At 35.3% G+C, this 11,815-nt stretch overlaps 1 non-coding gene across 1 annotated transcript; it reads left to right on the forward strand.

The window, feature by feature from the left end:
• Positions 1–2,639: 2,639 nt before the first annotated feature.
• On the forward strand, positions 2,640–2,766 carry LOC123325629. The gene has a single exon (XR_006540560.1). It is a non-coding gene; the product is annotated as a small nucleolar RNA SNORA72 (small nucleolar RNA).
• The last annotated feature ends 9,049 nt before the right edge of the window (positions 2,767–11,815 follow it).

The raw sequence follows: 11,815 nt of genomic DNA on the forward strand, positions 1-11,815 counted from the left end.
GTTTGTGTATAACACCCAGGGCTCCATTCAGTACGTGCCCTCTTTAATACCTATCACCAGGCTAACCCATCCCCCCACCCCTCTCCCCTCTAGAACACTTTACCAGAAAACTAGTAGATGACCAATCTGCAATTCTGGATTTCATATAAATTAATTTTAATTCAAAATTCAATAATTGGGGGGAGAAAAATATGGCTAATTTGGCCTTCAGGACAGAAGTTGGAAGTGATATAATTGAAGGAGTCTAGAAGGACATCCTATCAATCAATCCACCATTATTTATTGAATATTCTCCACCACTACCATTATGCCACATGCTTAGAATCCCAACCCTTGAGCTAACAATAGGGGTTAAGTCATGACCAGAAAACAAACATGTGTAAAGGTGAACATATATTACTTGGACAGAGGATGGCAGTGACTCTTTGGTGACTATCATTACAGTAGCATAATATAACATGGGACCCCAGGGGGATAGAATGAAAGACAGGTAAATTATGATTAATTCTGGAGAAGTCACATCAATGGAGTGACGCCCTGTAGGACCAAAGATGCACCAGAGCTGAGAGTCTTAGTTCCAGAAGATAATATCATTGTATGGTACTGGGTACTAGGAAAGTGAAATAAAGGATAATGTTAAGAAAGAATATTGGGAACCCTGGCCAAGCTAACCTACAGCTAATGAGAGGTTTTTTGGGTGGTTTTTTTGTCCTCCATTTGTCTATGTAAGTTGGTAACTTTTTACAATGAAAATACATTCTGGCATTTGAAGCTGACACCTCACAGGTAGAAAAGAGTCCCTCCCTGTACAATATAGGAAAAGGTCACAGAGGTCTATTACATAAAACTGGCATCGTTATACATAATTAGAGCTCTTGTTCAAAGAGAATTACAAAGTGACAAGCATAGATTTCTCTGGTATCCCTCTCATCTGCAGAGTGCTTCATCTTCCAATAAAACATGCCCTCCAACCTGTGGTATGCTAAGTGTTTTAACAACCAGTTCTCCAAGGGAAAAACAATTTAATATAAAAGGTACTGCTTTAAGAACATTAGCACCCAATTTACAAATAATGATAAAATATGTAATAACCATCATTGTAAATTCCATACCAAGGACTTTGGTGTGACTTTGTTTCTTACAAAATCTATTGTCACAAGCTTCTCCTTCCATTCTATCCCCGACAATAGTGCCACAAAGTTAGACTATGTATAAATGCTTGATTATGATCCTACTCCAAAAAGAAGTCTCTCATGTCACTGACAAATAAGTGGAGTTCTGATGTAAATGTTAGTTGATATTTTCTTTTGCAGTACAGAGTGAGTCTAAAGTAAAACAACAAGGACGTTTGTCAGACTTCATTCAATTTTCACTGACATGAGCAATTTCTTTGCTGAATCAGATAGTGGTGTCATATACTAGACCAATATTTTCTCCATTTTATGAGTCATTCACAATCTAACAGCTACAGACACAAGAAAATTTTCAGTTTAATCTGCATTATTAATATTTTCTCCATTTTTTAAGTCCAGATAATGAACAAAGTAATAATTGTAGTATTTGTGATTTTCATGGTATAAATACTTCCATTATGGTTGGCTCCAAACTACCAACACAGAACTGTGAAAAGCAGATAACAGACATAGTATTTCCACCACACAGTCACCACAGATGTAAATAACATCAAAAGCATAGATAATAGTAAACGAGTAAAATAACTAGGAAGTGACAAGCCCAATATTTATTACCTTTGTTTTTAACAAAATGTTCAATTACAAGTTTATGTAATTTAATTTTTGATAATGGCTATTTAACAAAGAGCAAAATTGCTGTAAATTTAACAATGGACACTTTCAAGCCTCTATGAACTGGCCTCAGGATGTCACTGCCTCTTGCATCCTAACTACCAGGATTCTATTCTCTCTAGGTATATTTCCTTGGTTGCAGAATTGTTCTGGAAATTCCCTACTACTACCTCTTTGGTTTTTAAAAATTCTCATTATTATTTCCTGAACTGGAATAAAATCTGAGAGATAAGAAATGGAGGTAGGAAAGGTGGGTCAATTAACCATTAAAGAGCAAATTGTGAGACAAGGCAAAGAGCTCTGGGGTGTGGAGTCAGGAACCCTGGGCCTGAGATCCAGTCCTGGTATCTTAGATGTACCTTTTCAATCTGGAGCTTCAGAATTCTTATCTGTGAAGTGCAGTCCATAGCCACTTACTTCACATGTTTTTTGTGAAAAATACATAGGAAAAAAACATCTGTGGAAATGTTTTATAATTAAAATTTATGATGCAAAATAAATCATTTTATAATATGCAATTTTTTCAAATAAGTTTAATCTTTTAGAACTTCTTTTTTTTTTAAGATTTTATTTATTTATTTGACAGAGAGAGACAGCGAGAGAGGGAACACAAGCAGGGGGAATGGGAGAGGGAGAAGCAGGCTTCCCACAGAGCAAGGAGCCCGATGCGGGGCTAGATCCCAGGACCCTGGGACCATGACCTGAGCCCAAGGCAGATGCTTAACGACTGAGCCACCCAGGCGCCCCTAGAACTTCTTTTTTTATAGAAATACCTACAAATAATACATCATATTATGTTTTAAACTTATGAATTTTTAATTAATTGATAAAATACTGCAAATATTCTTGCTGTTCTGATTTTGTAACAATCAGTTCAACGTTTGCTATATTAAGACCATGCATGTGTTCCCAGACCTAATTCTTTCCCTAGGTCTGGTTTTATAAACTGCTGGTGATAAAATCAAGTCTGATTTATATGATGCATCCCATGTGGGAAGGGTCTATGGCTCTTGGTATCTTCGATCAACCTCGAGAAATGACAGCACAGCTAGTGTAATAACTTTTGAAGATAACCACTGTTAATTTGATGATTACCAGTTTCCATTTACTGAATTGTGAAAATATTGTGTTTTATTTTCTAAGTGATTCTAATATCATTAGAAGCATGCCAGAATAGAGTGATGAAGAGTAAAATGTGCAAAATTTTTCTTTAATAAAACTGGCCAGCACATGTTTTAAAAACACTATTATTTTCAGTTATTCTCTTTATAGCTTTGGTTTCAGTACACTCTCCTGAAGATGGGATTGGAGAGGATGAGGCAGCTGGATGTGGTAGCAAGTCTTCTGGGTTAAGAGCCATACATCCCAGTTTCCATGCTCCTGTTTTTGTAGAGGGAGTGCACTGAGTTCCTTTCCTGTACTAGGTTTTTAGGAGACTTAATTTTCATCATTCTAGTCTCAGGACACTGTTGACATTTGGTATTTTAAAATGTTTGAGAGGAAGCAAGTTTCAATACCCAAAATTTAACCAGAAGTGTATCTACCAAATCTGTAGCAAAGAGGATTAAATGAAATGAAATATGTCCCCACCCCCATCCAAAGTTTTGTCAAAGGCTGAAAAAAGTTCTACAGAACTTTAATGAAGAAGGATCTTTCCTAAAGGTGTGCCGTGGTTGGTGTAGAAGAAGTGTACTTGGACAAGTTCAGAATAATCCCAGGTCTTCAACAAGTTGCCCAGAGTGTGTTTTAATCCTAAAAGATACACAGTGAAGTATGTTCAGTGTTTAGAATTTTGGGGAACTGCATATTACCTCTCCCAAGTATGTTCTATAAAACCCTTCACCCACATCAGTTAATATCCTTTGGAACATTCAGCAGAATGAATTTGGGGAAAATAGTGATCCAGATACATCTTGATTTACAGAGTTGAATAGTGCTAGTAGCATATACCCTACACAGTCTGTGCTGGGCTCTAAGGGAGGCTGCAAAAATGTCAGAAATGACCATGTATTTTCCACTTTAGAATTAATCAATTCACATAGGCAGTTTTTAGTGGTCGATGACTGAGACATAGGAGACGAGGATGCCTTCAATATACTATCCAGAAATTTAAGTATTTAATGAACCTGGAGTCAGAAAACTCTACCTCTTGGGCGCCTGGGTGGCTCAGATGGTTAAGCGTCTGCCTTCGGCTCAGGTCATGATCTCAGGGTCCTGGGATCGAGTCCCGCATCGGGCTCCCTGCTCCTTGGGAGCCTGCTTCTCCCTCTGCCTCTCTCTGTCTCTAATGAATAAATAAATAAAATCTTTAAAAAAAATAAACAAAAAAAAAGAAAACTCTACCTCTTAATAGCTATATAACAACTATGGGTGGGTCAAATTCCCACTTTCACAAGTGAGGGAATTGGTTTTTTCAAGCTAACATTACCTAATTTTAGTCTGTGTCTGATGTTATTCTAAGGTTGTGGCTGTAATTTGGAGAGCATAGCTGTTATGAACTGGAGTTTTCTTACTGGTTGTTCGGTTACTCAATATTTAGAATTTCTTTTTTGATAGAGGAAATTGGTCATATTTTAGATGTTTATTGCTACTTCATTACAATTGACAATTTATGATTGCAGACATGTTTCTGGTTTAGAAAAAATTTTGTATATATACAAAATAGGTAGGTTTGGTTATGAACATTTCCATTAAAGCAGATACCAAACATATTCAAGAGCTTGAATACAGGAATAACATTCAAGAAATCAGGATTTCACATCTAACCCAGGTTAAAAAAAATTATGACACAATTTTCAATTTCTCTGAGCCTCGTTTTGCTTATCTTACAACTGCAATGATTGAGCAAAATGATCTGATGTTCTTTCTAAATCTAAATTGGCCTTATTATTAGGGTCCCATTAAGTATTGACTCATTGAAGTGTTTATTTATAAAATGTTATAAATTTTATAACATTTTAACATTAACATTTTAACATTAACATTAACATAACAACATATAACATTTTAACATTATAAAGTGTTACTATCATTTGTGGATTTTAGATTCCTAAACTCACAATAGGACTTCACATAGGAACATACTGTGAAATAGGTCTTTTTCTTAGAAAGAAACAGTCCACAGCCCCTTTGTTATTATAGCTACACAGTGATGATTACTTTGCTTTTTAGTGACCGAGGTGTATAGAGAAGGGATATGAAAGTAGGCAGAAAATTATACGAAAAGCCACCTTCTCCATATTAAAAAAAAAAAATGAAATATCTCTCAAGATATAAGGCAAATGAAACACGAAATCTGATTTCACTATATCTTAGTATTTTACCCTTAAAAACATACCAACTCCATGAAGATCTATAGAGTGTTTGAAAACGCTTCCTTTTTTTTTTTTTTTTTTTTCTTTTAATACCTAACTCCAAGTCCTCTTGCTTCTAAGAGTTGATTCCTCACCCCTAACTGGTCTTCCAACCTGCCTCTTCCTTCTTCTAGGTCTGTCCCCTGGACATAGAGCTCCAAAATCCACACTTCATCGCCTATCTCAAGACATGTGCTTCCAATTCAAGCAAAAGGAAAACTAAAACAAACCAACAAAAATACAACTTTCCATACAAATAAGAATCACTTTCATGCAAGTGAATGTGGTAACTGCCTGGATCCTACAGGGTTAGGTACAGAAGTGAAAAACGCCACCTGAGTAATTCCTTAGATGATATAAGTCCTTCCTAGAACTTATTTATTACACAGTAAAGAAGAGTAGGATGTTCTTTCCGAAATATTTTTCTTGGGAACTCAAAATGTAAGCCTCCACAACTGACAGGGTAGCATTTTTAGATTAAGCCATGGGAAATCTAGCATGATTTACAAATACAACAGTCCAAGAATAACAGCCTTTCTGCCATCCGTGATTGGCACTGCTATTATAGATTCTATTATAATCTTATCTTGATGTCCAACAAAGCTATTCATTCAGCAACTAAGCTCACGTCAAAGACAAGGCAGAGTCTACTTATTTGCAGAATAATGTTTCTGAAAAACACAGTCTCATTGCTCAGACAGAACCTAGAGCGTACATGACATGGTGCAAGGTGCTTATGATAGAAGGTGGCAGGAAATGAAGTCGAAACAGAAATACCAGCTGAGAAGGTGTTTAATCTTTGAGGTGTGAGGTATTACATTCTAGCACCCTCTCTGACTGATATCAGGCATGAAGGGAAAAACTAGCTAAAACATAAGGGGAAAAGTACACGTAAGTCCCTTTGATGCCTGTGTCGGCAAAGCACTTCAGCTTTCACATCCAGTCTTCAATAAAACAGCTGAATTTCCTGGTTTGTAAATAAAGGAAGCTAAGAGATTTCTGAGTAGAGTCTGTCATACAGACTCTATGCAACTGCACTTCAGTGTATGCCTGAAACCACTCATCTCAATATTCATGCACACATATACATATACATACCTCTTAGAGCTATCTTATAAGTAACTCTACTCCTGCTCTTCATAAGGCCTGTAGTTTTCAAATAATTTTTGCCATGTAAAACTAATGTATTCCTACAAATGCATCTATTCAAAATCTTGAGGAACGTTGGATAGCCCCTGTATTCCCACAAGGCAGAAACTGAAGGCCATGAGCACAGTGGTGATAAAGCCGATGCAGATGTCTCTGCATGTGGGATGATCGATAAAACACCTAACTGACTCCTCAGCAGGAGTGGGGGCCGAGACAACAGCAGCAAACCAAAGGAGATTTTCTCAATGATTCAGAGCCTCCAAATCCATAAGAGCAGCAAAGACCTCTCAGAGACTAAAAGTGAGGCGGATAAATCTTAACACCAAGAGAATCTAAACCTCACTGGTCTTCTTAGTGGATTGTGTTGATGATCCACACAGCCCAGGTTTATAGAGAGCAATGCTTTCTCCATCTCCACCCTCACCAAAGATGCACATGTGTGCTTCCATGCTCCTCCGGACCTACTACCTGATACCATCTCCTACCAAGGGCTAATGGGGAGGGGGGACGGGTACTTAGAAAGCATTCAAAGAAATTCATGCTTTTTAAGCAGGTCTTTTCCATTCACCCAAGACAGCTGCATAGAACTCCAGAAACTAAGAATTGGGGCTGATATCTGAGATGGTCTAAATACAATTCCACCCAAAAAGAGTCCCCTTGATTGCCATTCAGACTGTGGTAGTGTCTCTGCTTCAATGTCTGTGCCCTGCGTGCATTCTCAATAGACATGGAGATATGATGATGGTTCAAGTTTGGGCCACTGTAAATTTTAATGAAATTTACCTTGAGTTGTGATCTGGTCTCCTGTGGTTTTTACCTAGGGATTCTGCCTGGTCCTTGAAAGAGAGAGATAAGAGGTATTTTGTAAGAGATCATTAGTTAATTACTTTAGTTTTTAGTTCTAGAAAGTTTTTAGCATTGGCATTGAGTATATCAACACACAATTTTTAGGACATAAACTTTTTTAGAAAAATATCAGTCTCCTCATGTGGTGCCTCCCAGTTTATCTTTTCTTAAATATTACTGATGGAAACTCTGCAACTGTGTTTATAAGTCCTTTCTATAAATTATAGGGCAATTTATTAAAATTCAAATGATTTTGTTTAAATGAGATTAGTGTCTTTTATTGTTTCATAATGTATTTCAGACTTTATTCTACTTTTCCAGTTAGAAAACTAATTTTATTGATCTTTAATATGGAAGAAAAACAGCTGAGTAGAGAAGTACCTATCATTTAAAGTAATACAGCATCTAGGGACACTGTGGGCTGGTCTCGTCCTTGCCCAGCTCATTCCCTGCCCTCAGTAGCATTGTCACAATTCTCTTCTGTTCTAGCCTCTTACCTGTTTTCATATTCTTTCAGACCTCTGCCACTGTTTTACACACACATTCCATATTTGGGGAACTTTAGAACCTGAATTCATCACAGCATTTTCTGTGAAGTGTCATTGATTTCTTTGTTGGCCTCCCCTTTATTTTCTTCCTCAGAATCATTAGCAGTATTACCATCAGATTTTCACATTTTTCATTTCAAGAGTACCTGGTTTTACAACGAGAATATCTCTTTTCTTCTCCCAACTTTTGGAGCCCAGCTTCTGTCAAATCTAGAGATACGCTTGACTGGGACTAATATTTCTTTACTTCTTTTTATGCATCCCAAGACATTTTCACCCAAGATTCCAATCACTTACACAACTCAACTCCAAAATTGCTTTATTCCATCCAAGCAATAAAGTCTTGGCAGGACTCTATGCTGTGACTATCTCTGTCGGATTTAGAATTCAGATGTGAGAGGGTTTCATGAATACACATATTAACACATGTAACTGGATTAAGAAACAAAGTCACTTTTTCTGACAGATAGTAAATCTGATTTGGCTGATTGGCTTGACATGAGGACTGCTTTGCCAAATAAGTAAAATAAACATTTTCCATAAATTAGCTAATTCTACAGTGCTGAGATTTTAACAATAGTGTATTGAAAGTTCATGAAAAGAAAGCATTTTATCAAGACTACTTATCATTAAATGTGTATCAAAACTAATAATAACAGCTACTGAATACATTTCAGTAAAAAAAGCCTTTTTGGTATACTTCCTATAAATGAAGGAATAAAATGACTCTCATGACAGGGTGACAAATCTTTTTGCAAGTCAGGACCAAAACTGAAGAGAACCTAATTGAATTGTCAGCTGATAGATTAATAAAAATATTTTTGATGATAGATCACTGTATGAATTTTTGGCACATAACTTGGAATGAGTTCAAAGAATTGAGTGATATTGCTCTCCCAAAGCTCCTTCCATTTCTATCTTCTTATTTATGATAGTAAGTTTTTTCCAAGCTTACAAAAACATAGAATACAAAAATATAAAACTAATTGATGTTGAACCTTGCCTTAGTCAAATAATAACTAATATTCATCCAGGAGAAAATAGGCTATTCTTCTTCAGATATTCTTTTCAGTAATCTTTTCTTTTTTATATTTAATAAGTATTTATCAAAATCTATAATATGTTGTTTTGATCAATTAGGTAATAATTTTCATGAAATTCAATCTAGAAGAAATTTTTTAACACTTGGGGCCTTATGGCCAGAAAAATAAAAGTAATTAAAAATTTATACAATTATTTTTGTTGCAGAGAAATATGCTAGGTGACCAATAAAAGACTTTAAGAAGCATAAAAGTGTATCGTATTAGAGTAAAATTCACTGGAAAAATATAATGGAAATATGAGTTCAAAGAAGAAAACAAAACCTCAACTGAGTGATACTGCTATCCCAAAACATTTGCCAACTATTAAATAAGAACTTGTTTCTATATTTTTAAATGCATGTTTCTTGAATCACGGAATTTAATTGGACGGGAAATCAAAGGTTGACTATGAAACTGAAACTGGTCTTCATACTTACTCGCTTGCATTATCAGAAATAATTCTGAATAATTTTGTATTCCCTCAAATATTAAATTGACTTCTATGTTTTTCCATCTTAAGTTGAAATGATTACCAAAGATGTAATTTCTGGCACAATATAGATAATAACATTTAAAAATTTTTAAAGAGTTACATTCACTCTTCAAAATATAGCCAGGCAGAATGCAAACACTATGGCAATTTGATACTAGCATCACCTATGTCCTCCACACCATGGGTAAGCTTCTGCAGTATCTCTTCTCTTCTGTTATTCTCTTCTCTGTGCTTCCACCATGCTTCTGATATCACCTCTATCCTCTCAAATTCTGGTGGTAATTATAAATTTGCATTTATTTTGTACATTACAGATTATTTACTTACAACATATCTAGCACACAGTAGATGCTCAGTAAAGGTTAGCTATTGTGGTTATAATATTATCTTCCTTAGTAAATATTTCAAGTACACTTTATTATCAATTTCATACACATTGTTTTATATACATATCAAATTTTAAGTATTTTTCCATTTTTCCAAGAGTCCTGGGCAATTTGTTATTTACATTTTTATGTGGACATTTTTCTTCTCCCTCTCAGATTGCTACTTGAAATATGTATTCAGAACTGGGATATTATCTCAATGACCATGGATATTATACACACCAAAACCTTCATTTTATGGTTGAAATATTATCACAGAGTGACTTTTCACCTGATTGAATTAGACAAGTAGTTATTGACCAAGCTAGCCCTGGAAACTGGATAGAACTTAACACCCACTTGTTTAGCGGTCTCCTCTGGAAAATGAAAACATTATCACTGCTACTCCACTCTCTGGTTGTCTTTCCTATGCTTCGTTCAACCTGCCATCATATACCATTGCTTTTCGATTACCAAATTTTCATGTTTTTATAACTAAAATTAAGTTTCAATTCTAAAGATTGAAAACCATTAATATTTTCATTATGCAAATATTATTCACTACAGAAGTAAGTATAGTGATTGAACAAATACAAAAAGACAACTAATTTTATTCCAAAAGCTATGCTTCTTGAAGGAGGATATCGAAGGCTTGTGTTCAAATGAGTTATTTATTTTAAACTCTCACTCAATTTGTTCCATTTATTTGGGTAGATTTCTTGTTAGCTTGTTTGTTTGTTTTCTCTTGAAAGTTTAATATTTTCCTTCAATTCCCACATTTACTTTCTTGTTCACAAAAGAAATGTCTGCCTCCTTGGCCAAATAACTAAGTCATCCAGCTTCTAAATCAATAAAATATGTTGAATGGAATAACGTTTTTTTGGAAACAATCTTCTCAGAGACCTGTTTCTATCTCTTCTAAATTTGATGCACGTTTTTCATTCTGACATTTCTTTTAATAGTATTCCAAATTTAATCTCATGCTTTTTTGATTTCTGTGCTGTCCCCTTGCTTAGTTTCCATTTATGTTTTGGTGGAGTACATTCTTAATTTTTTTTTCTAAATTGGCGGTAAGTAAAATCCTTCCAAGTTTGAATATGTTCTCCTTTTGCTCTCACACTTGATTGATAAACTAGGTGGACTAAAATTTCTACATTCAAAATAATTTTGCTCAGATTTTCAAAAATTATATCTTGGCTTCTAATATATATTGTTGCCCAATTCTTGGGAGAAGTCTAATAGACTTCAACAATCAGATTTTCATCCTTTTGCTTGCAAACCGTTTCATTTGCCCTGGAAACTTTGAAGCCCTTCTCCTTGTTTTAATTCTGAACCTTCATTAAGATAGATCTAGAATGGATATAGCTTCCTTCATTCTATTTGGTCTTCAATCAACTCTTAAATTTTCTTCATCTCAGTGAAATCCTCCTACAGTCTTTTTGGATTTCCTCCCATCCCTTGCCTCTGTCCCCTTCCTTATATAAATCCTATTAGAGAAATACTGGATCTCCTAGATTGCCCTCCATACCTCTCCCCTTTCTCTCTTTGCCTTTATTCTTCTACATTATCAACTATTTCCAAACTTTATCTCCCAGCACTCCTATTCTATTTTTTTACTTTACTGATCATACCTTTAATGCACAATTACTTCCTGCCATCTCCTTGATTCTTTTACATAGCAGCCATTTCTAATTCTATGAATTAGCTCTTCTCTGAAATACTCCAAATGTACAAATTAGAACTTTTTAAAATTCTTTCTTCACTCAAAAAAAATTAGTTTTTCCCCCTCTATTTATCCTTCTCCTTTTCTTTCATGCTTTCTATTTTACTCAAATATATGTGCATCCTTGATTTCCCACTTACATTTATGAATCAAATATTAAGTTTATAATATAGGCATCAAACACTGGCTGCCCTAGCATATTCATAGTTCTGCTATTCCAAGAGGCTTCTCCATGAACCTAAAGACTGGCTGCTTATGTATTCTTAGACATGAAAGCCCTGAATAATTATGCTATGGACATTAATCATGGTAGCCCTAAAATTCAAAGGGTAATAATGCTGACACTTGCTTTGATGCCCTTGCACAATGGCTGCAAGTGGGAGTATAAACCAGCCAGCCTCTGGAGGTGTAGCTAAAAATGGAGATAGCTACAGATGGGATGGAGTCAATA

This window comes from Neomonachus schauinslandi, chromosome 8 (assembly GCF_002201575.2).
Source record: "Neomonachus schauinslandi chromosome 8, ASM220157v2, whole genome shotgun sequence".
Lineage (NCBI taxonomy): Eukaryota > Metazoa > Chordata > Mammalia > Carnivora > Phocidae > Neomonachus > Neomonachus schauinslandi.